We start from the raw sequence: 9,295 nt of genomic DNA on the forward strand, positions 1-9,295 counted from the left end.
AATGCTTGCGGCAACTAGGCTTGAATCCATCATTAAATCATTGTAGGAGGAGCAGGGTATGCCGGCATGTTACATGCCATAAGCAATATCTTTTTCATTTCCCCCGCTTTGGACCCACTTATATGTCCTAAAACGGTTTCAGCCCGATTTTAGATTCACATACACATCTGGGGTCACTAGAGTCGGATTACAGTTCCACCAGCTCAGTGGTTCGATGGAGATACATCCAACTTTCATAGAATAAAGCCTAGAGGTAAAAAAAATGCTCTTTGGGAGAAAATGTTTGGATCTGTGGATTCCATATAAAAGCCTGTACATTGTATACTTTAAAAGGCCCATAGAGCAAGATGAATAAATAAATGGAATATATATAAACACAGGCATACTGTATTTCATGATAACATATAGAACATACCTGAATACTGTATGAGAAGCCAAATTATAGTCTCCTCATTTTAAATTTTCCATTGTCCACTTCCCTCAGATATTCAGTTCCCTTCATCCAACTGAAAGGTTTTGCTTGTCTCTTAGATGAAAATTAACCATCTGGAAAAAAGGGAGAAAGTTTAATGACATGTCTGTTTCAAAATCACCCTTTGCAATTCATTTTCTATGAGAGCATCTACTTAAGAGGTGCATGTAAGATGTACCTTGCTAGTTAATAACCAGCTCAGGGATCTGGAGGCCCTCAGATGAAGCATGCTGTTTTGTCCGACCACTTTTTCTATTTTTAATAAGTTCCTGTACATGAGTCGGTCGCGGAGTATCTTTAAAGCATCTCTTTAAAAACGGCCTCTGTCCCGAGGTGGCCTCAAAACACATGCATTATTGAAGCATGCACCGGCCTTGTCCTCCGCACTCCCTTCACTCAGTCCAGTTCAGCAAGCAGCAGCAGCAGCTGCACAGCTCCCACAAGAGTTGGGCGAGGAGAAAGAAAACACAGGCCAAGTTGTTCGGAGCTCAGAGTCCTGACGTAGGACTGTGGAGGTGGATGAAAGAGGAGCAGTTACAGGTCAAAACATCAAATATCCTTCACAAGTTCACATTGTTACTGAAGTTCAGATGTTCATGTTCTGCTCAGGAACATCACAAAGTATTTGAACAATAGCAAAAAAAGTTAAAGCAATATCTAAACTATTCTTCTTTGGAGCAACATACATAAAACACTGAATACCAATAATCTAGTTTTCAAAACATATTTATAGGCATAAACTGCATAATTAGATAATAGAAAAAATGTTTTAGTTTCAACAATGTGCTGTTGTTTTAACATCAAGTCTTTGGCTCTTCTTTTTATCTGTATCTCCCTCTCTGTGCTTCACAAATCACAAACACACACACACACACACACACACACACACACACACACACACACACACACACACACACACACACACACACACACACACACACACACACACACACAATCAAACCCAAATGTGAACAGTTGGAGAGAATTGACAGAGGGCAAAGGGAGAGGTTGAGAGCTGTGTAAATGGTCAATTGGCTTAACTCAGTGGTGTCTGTTCTTGGTGTGACAATGTCAGTGGGCAATGTGCAAATGTGCACTCTTTTGATTTCCCTGATGTAATCCTCTCCAGCATACTGGTAGCCTATAAAGCCCCAGGGAGGAGAGATGAGTGAGATGCTGGATACTGTTTGTTCTGGGATTAAGATATCACTTCCTTGCGTTCATTCATTCAAATGTCATACGCACACATGCAGTACATACACTGCATGTGTATGAATGTACATACAGGAACATATTCTCTCACACACACACACACACACACACACACACACACACACACACACACACACACACACACACACACACACACACACACACGTCTTCTGTCCCTATAGTCACACTATGTTTCTGAGTCTGTACTTGTCGAGTACGCAGCTGTCATTATGTTACACTGCCATCTAGTGATCTATAATAACACACATTCACTTGAAAAACACTGAAATAATTACTCTCTTACATTTCTTGAAACTCATTCATGACGTTGCTAAAGAAGGATTGTTTGATTGAGGATAACCTTTACTTTAAATTCTATCTGAAAATAAAATGTCACCATGAAAACATATTATAATGATTTTATTATGAATCTATCATTACAAATCTTTTTAGTGGGTTTTCATTCGACAGTCACATTTTTCAATCACAGCATGTGTCATGGGCTATGTTCCATTCAGCTTAAACACTCCCAAGAAACTCCAGGACAGGCGGATTCATTTCCATGAAGTTTACTGGGAATTTTGTGAAACTGCAATACAGTACAATGAGATGTCTATATTATTAATTAAACCCAAATACACAGCAACAGTGTAAATAGTACGGCCTAGCTAACATAGCAGTGTAGCCTATATGATAAACACAATCAAGCTAGTAAAAACAACCAGCAGTAATAAACATAAAGCTAACTTAGCCTAGCACAAACAAATTAGCTTCTTAGCCGTCTCAATAATCTTACTAAATTAAAATAAGCAGTAACCTAATGTTACACAATGAGAAATACAAACCATACTGAACTGCTGAAACAAAGTAGAAAACATTTTCAAGTGGCATGACACTCCCCGCTTGGGGTCTTTTAAAGAGCCCACATTAATTAACAGAATCAGTCTTTGGAGAGAGAAGCAGGACCACTTCTGTAATGGGCCGAGAAAAAGTCTTTCTGGTTCCATCCTTGACGACTTCCACTTGAACCTTCCGGACTAATCCATCTTCTCCTGGAAAGGTTTTTGCGATGATGCCCTTAGGCCATTGATTTCTCTTTGCCTGATTGTCTTTCAGGAGAACTATGTCTCCTTCTTGGAGGTTCTGCCTTTTTCCTTGCCACTTGTGCCAAAGCTGCAATGTTTTGAGGTATTCATGTTTCCATCTGTTCCAAAACATGTCTGCTAGGCCCTGAACCCGCTTCCACTCCTCTCTGATGATATGCGCTTCCTCAAAGCTTCCTGACGGAGGAGGAGGTGCAGAGCCTGTCTTGAGAGTCAGGAGCATTGCTGGGGTGAGGATGAGAGGTAATTCCGGATCCGATGACACTGGGATGAGCGGTCTAGCATTCATGATTGCAGCTACCTCGGCCATGAGTGTGGTCAGAACCTCGTGTGTCAGGTGAGACATCCTCTCCTCAAGCAGCATGCAGTCCAAAATACGGCGGGCAATGCCAATCATTCGTTCCCACGCGCCGCGTGGGGCGGATTGAATACCCAGGTGCAGCTCTGTGTGTCCAGGTACTCCTCCACACTGTTGAAGCCTGGATTGGTCTTGTCCATCTCTAGTTCACGAGAGGCGCCGATGAAGTTACTTCCGCAGTCAGAGCGGATCTGCTTTGCAGGGCCCCTGACTGCAAAGAACCTCCTCAAAGCGTTGATAAAGCTGCTGGTGCTCATTGCTTCAATAACCTCGATGTGAACTGCCCTTGAGCACATGCATGAGAATATCACAGCCCATCGTTTAGAGTTGGAGACTCCTCCTCTTGTGCGGCGTGAGACGATGTCCGATGGTCCAAAGACATCGACACCTACGTAGGTGAATGGAGGTGCTACTTGTAGCCGTTCTGCCGGCAGAGCTGCCATCTGCTGATGTTCGGTCTTTCCTCTCAGTCTTCTACAAGTAATACATCTGTGAAGCAGACTGCTAATGCAGCATTTAGCTCCCGCCAGCCAGAACCCTGCCGCTCGAATGGCACCTTCAGTAAGATGTCTTCCTTGGTGTTTCACTGCTTCATGATAGTGAGACACAAGCAGGGTTGCAAGATGATGCCGGCCAGGAATGATGATGGGGTGAGTCTCGTTCATGCTCAGATCTGACTGTCCAATCCGACCTCCCACTCTAAGAAGTTGATCTTGGTCCATGGTGGGGTGCAATTTCCACAGGCTGCTGGAAGATGGGATGTTGGATCCTGAGTTGATACACTTAAGTTCCTCTGTATAGCACTCATTCTGGACACTCTTCACGATACACACTTTGGCCCTCAGCAACTCTTCCTCTGTAGAGCGACAGATGTGCCACCCCTGACATTCATTCTGAGTGGAGTGGGCAAAGGAACAAGCCACGTGGATGAGGTGCGCTATGGCTGTGAGGAGAGTGCTGAACTTGGAGAAACGTTCGAAGCGTTGTGGGTGTACCACATCTCTGGTAACATGTGTGAGACTTTTCACCACCTGGGGACGCACTTCAGAGTCAGTGTCAGGGTCAATAAGGTTATAAGTCTCTTGAAGCTCCGGTGAATGCGAAGATGCATCATGTAGAAAGGCTGGTCCTTTGAGCCAAGTTGTGCTGCTAAGCAAGGCTGGTGTCACAGTTCTTGACCCAATGTCAGCTGGCTTGAGGTGCGTTGGAACGTACTTCCACTGGCCGGAACAAGGTGATTGATGGATACGTTGGATCCTGTTGTGTACGTAGGCATAGAATCTTCTTGACTGGTTGTGGATGTATCCCAATACAACCTTGCTATCTGTGTAGTATGTGATGTTGTCGAATGTTGTGTCCATCTCGGCGATCTCGACGGCGAGTAACGGCTGCACAGAGCTCAAGTCTCGGGATAGTCAAGCCAGGCTGGGGGGATAACTTTGCCTTCCCGAAGACAAAGCCAATCTCAGTCTGTTCTTGGTAGTTTGTCACCTTGATGTAGGCTACGGCTGCTATCGCCTTGACTGATGCGTCTGCAAAGACACAGAGTTCTCTTCTTAGCGTGCCTGCGGTGGAGAAGGACGTAAAAGGGCGTGGTATCTGGAGCCCCTCTTGGTCATGGAGTGACTGTTTCCATCTAGTCCACTCAAGCTCCATGTCTTTGGGAAGAGGTGAGTCCCAGTCCTCTGCTTGCATGGTGAGTTCCCTGAGTATCAGTCTTCCATGAACCGTGATGGGTGCGAGGAACCCTAGAGGATCGTAGAGGCTGTTCACGGTTGAGAGTACCCCTCTGCGAGTGAATGGCTTCTGGTCATCTTTGATTTCAAACATGAAGGTGTCCGTGCGCATGTTCCAGAACAATCCAAGGCTACGTTGGTTGGGCAGATCATCAACAAAGAGATCTAGGCTGTTGACGTCCTTGGTGCGATCTTCGGATGGAAATGCTTCGATGACTGCCGGTCGATTTGAAGCGATTTTGTGCAGTCTGAGGTTAGAAGCTGCAAGCATCTTCTGTGCTCGTCCGAGGACGCTGATGGCCTCTTCCTCAGAGCTGAAGGACTTTAAAGCGTCGTCAACGTAGAACTCGCGGTCGATGAATCTTCTTGCATCACTGCCATAGTCAGCTTCTGCTTCCTTAGCTGCCCGTCGCAGACCATACACTGCAACGGCAGGCGAGGGACTGTTCCCAAAAAGGTGAACCCGCATTCTGTAGTCCACGATGTCGGAGGTAGGGTCGTTATTCCTGTACCACAGGAAGCGGAGAAAATCACCGTGATCCTCCTAAACAACAAAGCAGTGGAACATGTGCTCGATGTCGGCGGTGATTGCCACCTGTTCCTTCCTGAACCTCATAAGAACACCTAGCAGGCTCTTATTAAGGTCAGGGCCAGTGAGCAAGACATCATTGAGCGACACTCCTTCACATGACGCGCCGCTGTCGAAGACCACACAGATTTTATCTGGCTTCCTAGGATGATACACACTAAACAGAGGCAGGTACCAACACTCTTGTCCAGGCTGCACTGGTGGGGCAACTTCTGCATGTGCCTTCTTGAGCATCTTCTCCATAAACTCTAGGAAATCAGCTTTCATCTGTGGTCGTTTTTCCAATGAGCGCCGTAGTGAGACAAGACAGTCAAAAGCCTGTTTCCTGTTGTTAGGCAGCCGCTGTCTCGGCGAACGAAAGGGTAGAGGTGCAACCCAACTTTTGGAGCTGTCCTGGTAGTACTCAGCTTCCATTATCTTCAGAAACTTTAGATCCTCCATGGATGGAGCGACTCTGTGGTCGTCGGGAGTACAAGCGAAGACAGTCTGCCCCAAGCAGTCTACACTGAGCATCATTGAGCCACGGTTGGAGGTTGGTGCTGGATGATGTTGATATTTAGGCACCTGACCAAACAACTCTTTCACTCTGATCTGGTTGTCGCATGGCTGAAGATGACTCGTACGACCATTCTCTAAGATGGCTGTTTTGTAACTCCTCACCTCAAGTGGTCTGTGAGCACCTCCAAGGCACACGACAACGACCCATCCCAGGTCAAGCCTTTGAGCAAACGGTGCATCTCCTGGGCCACTTATCTGCTCTCGGACCTTGTGCGCCCGTAAGATGTCTCTGCCCAGTAAGAGGAGTATTTTGGCGTCCGGATCCAGAGGCGGAATCTTGTCGGCGATGCGCTTCAGGTGGGCATGATGGTAGGCTGCTTCTGGCGTAGGAATCTCGGCGCGAACGTTAGAGATTTGGTTGCGCTCGAGGAGTGTAGGTAGAGGAATGCTTACTTTCTTGTCCACTGGCTCCACAGTGTAACCGTTGGCTCTCCTCCCCGCTGTCTCTGAACGACCTGCACAGGTCTTGAGGGTATATGAGTAAGAACCTCCGGAGATCTTAAAAACCTCGAAGAACTCAGACCGTGCCAGGGAGCGATTGCTCTGCTCATCCAGTATGGTGTACATTCTCTTGGACTTCTCCCTGTAGCCGTTTGGGAACACGCTGACAAGGCATATCTTAGCACATGCTCTGGCACTCAGTCCTTCACCACATACTTGTGTGCACGTCGACTTGACCTCCTGGATGTCTGCTCTGTCCTCCTCCCCGCCATCCTCTGAAGTGGAAGGGGACGACTTAGATTTTGGATCGATTCGTTCCATACCTTCTCTACACTCTGCCTTAGCAGTCCCTGAGACCTGCGTCTTGTGAACATATACGGATGTCTTTGTAGGCCTCTCCCACTTACTCTCTCTCTCTGCTGGGGCTTGCATGAAGAGGTTAAAGCTTGGGTCAGTGCGAGCTCTTACCTCCGTGGCGATGAAGTTTACCAACACTGAGAAAGGTGGGAAGTTAACAAAATGTTTCTGTTTGTAGCTTGTACCAAAGTAAAGTCACTTTTCTTGTAAGTTGTATGGGAGTTTCTCAATGATAGGCTTAATTCCTCTGGAGGTATCCAAGTACGACAAGCCTGCAAGGTATCCATCTTCCTTGGCGGCTTGTTGCTCTGACAACAGGTCGGCTAGATACCTGAGTCTCTGTGGATCCTTTGTTGTGACCTTTGGAAAGTTTTCTAGTTTGTTGAACAGAGCCTGTTCGACGGCCTCTGGCGAGCCATATATTTCATCCAGGCGCCCCCATGCCATGTGCAGTCCAGTTGCTGGGACCTTAATGTTGACTGTTTTTATTCTTCTTACTTGTTCTGCTGACTCTTTTCCCAGATACTTGGTGAGGAGGTTGAGTTCTCCTGCAGCAGACAAGTCTAGATCAGCGATAGTGTTCAGGAACGATGTTTTCCAGGCCCAATAGTTCATTGGCTGGTCATCATATGCAGTGAGGCCTGAAGTCACCAGGCGGCTGCAAGCAAGGTATTTGATGAGGTCTCCAGTGGACGTAGAATGGTCATAGCTAGCTCCATAAGGTGTCCTGTGAGCAGGCGGGTGCGCAGGAGATGAGGAATACAGTTTGAGGTTCTGTTGCGGACGATTCCCACCAAGCTGAGGAGCTGGAGAGAAGTTGGGAGGCTGATTGAAGCTTTGTTGTGGCGGTGCCTCACTAGTCTGGGGGGCCTGAGGAACTTGGTGTGGCTTAATGTCAGCAGAAGCAGCAGCTTGGGTTTGACTTGCATTGAGTGGGTGTTGTGTTGAAGGGATAACATTGATTGGTTGAGGGTGTGGAAGATGAAGAGATGGCGACGCATAGTTACTCCCTCTTCTGACAGTTAGACCCTTGCTGCATAGGCTGGCTTGTGCCGACACATAGGCGGCGACGCGCTGGTCTGTGACCGATTGTGGGATCGGGCTGTTAAGCTCACTGCACACTTTAAAGCCCATATCTTGTAAACCAGCCACAAGAGCATTTGCCTCTGCTATGGCAGCATGCTTTTCTTTTTCATCATTTAATGCATCAAGATTAGCTTGAACTCGTGCCTGCTCCACTTTAAGTTCAATTTCCTTTTGAGCATGTGCCGCTCTAGCTTGCGCTGCTTCAGCTTTTGCCTTTGCTATGGCGACGGCCATGCTAATCTTCGAGCTGGACGATGTACCAGATGAGCGACTGCTTCTCGAGCGCACGATCTGAGACTGGTTATCTCCATTTCCTTCTTTACTGTCGCTACGTTGTGACATCGTGACTCACTGCATTTTCAATATCAGGAGAAGGAAGCTAGTGAGTAGCTGACATGAAGCTGTAGCATAAGCAGCTTATCTCTTGGTATTGAGTTGCTCCGTAGGATGACAATCCTTGTGTCCCTCGTTAGCTGTGTTGCCATCTTTTCACTGTCATGGGCTGTCATGAAGTTTACTAGGAATTTTGTGAAACTGCAATACAGTACAATGATATGTCTATATTATTAATTAAACCCAAATACACAGCAATAGTAACGCCTAGCTAACATAGCAGTGTAGCCTATATGATAAACACAATCAAGCTAGTAAAAACAACCATAAAGCTAACTTAGCCTAGCACAAACAAATTAGCTTCTTAGCCGTCTCAATAATCTTACTAAATTAAAATAAGCAGTAACCTAATGTTACACAATGAGAAATACTTACAGACGTTGCCTTAGCAAAAAGGGAGAAGGAAAAGCAACTCAGAAACTGACAGCTGGTAGAGCTCACACATTCCTGTAGCTAATTACCGCCATAGACAGTATATAATGGACCAATAGAAGGCTATTAGAAGCACTTTTCCGGTGATGGCCAGCTTTACTGCGCAGCCTCCAACTGAGAGAATGTGACGTGAGCAACGTGTCTGAAAGTGTGAAGTCTTCTGGTAGCTGTGCCAAGAGAAATCTCAATCATTCCCAATCTTACAGAGACGGAGACTGTAGGTGTATGTAAGGAGATAACATAGACACAGGCTAATTACTGATCACTAACATGCTAGTTAACATTAGTAATTAAACCTAAACAGCTAATGTAAGTCGAAACTGCCTGCGAGCTTCTCCTGTACTATACGGTAATTCCTCTACTATGCGACAGTAAGTCACTTGGTTATGACACAATCGTTAGCCTATTTTTACAAAAACGTCTGCTACGGAGCCATAACGTGAGGTACAAGGTAATGGAGCCTTTTATACATTGTCGTGTTTCTTTGGAACTAAACAACGGACAAATAGAGTCTTTAAACGCTTCAGATGTAAAGTTATTCGCAGTCAAGTGACGTAA

General features: G+C 46.1%; 1 long non-coding RNA gene across 1 annotated transcript; it reads right to left on the reverse strand.

The window, feature by feature from the left end:
* Positions 1-200: 200 nt before the first annotated feature.
* LOC114572418 (uncharacterized) lies at positions 201-8,768 on the reverse strand. The gene is made up of 3 exons (XR_003694766.1): positions 8,681-8,768; positions 651-979; positions 201-546 (listed from the first exon to the last, which is right to left on the reverse strand). It is a non-coding gene; the product is annotated as an uncharacterized LOC114572418 (long non-coding RNA).
* Between the last annotated feature and the right edge of the window lie 527 nt (positions 8,769-9,295).

Source organism: Perca flavescens, chromosome 17, assembly GCF_004354835.1.
Source record: "Perca flavescens isolate YP-PL-M2 chromosome 17, PFLA_1.0, whole genome shotgun sequence".
Lineage (NCBI taxonomy): Eukaryota > Metazoa > Chordata > Actinopteri > Perciformes > Percidae > Perca > Perca flavescens.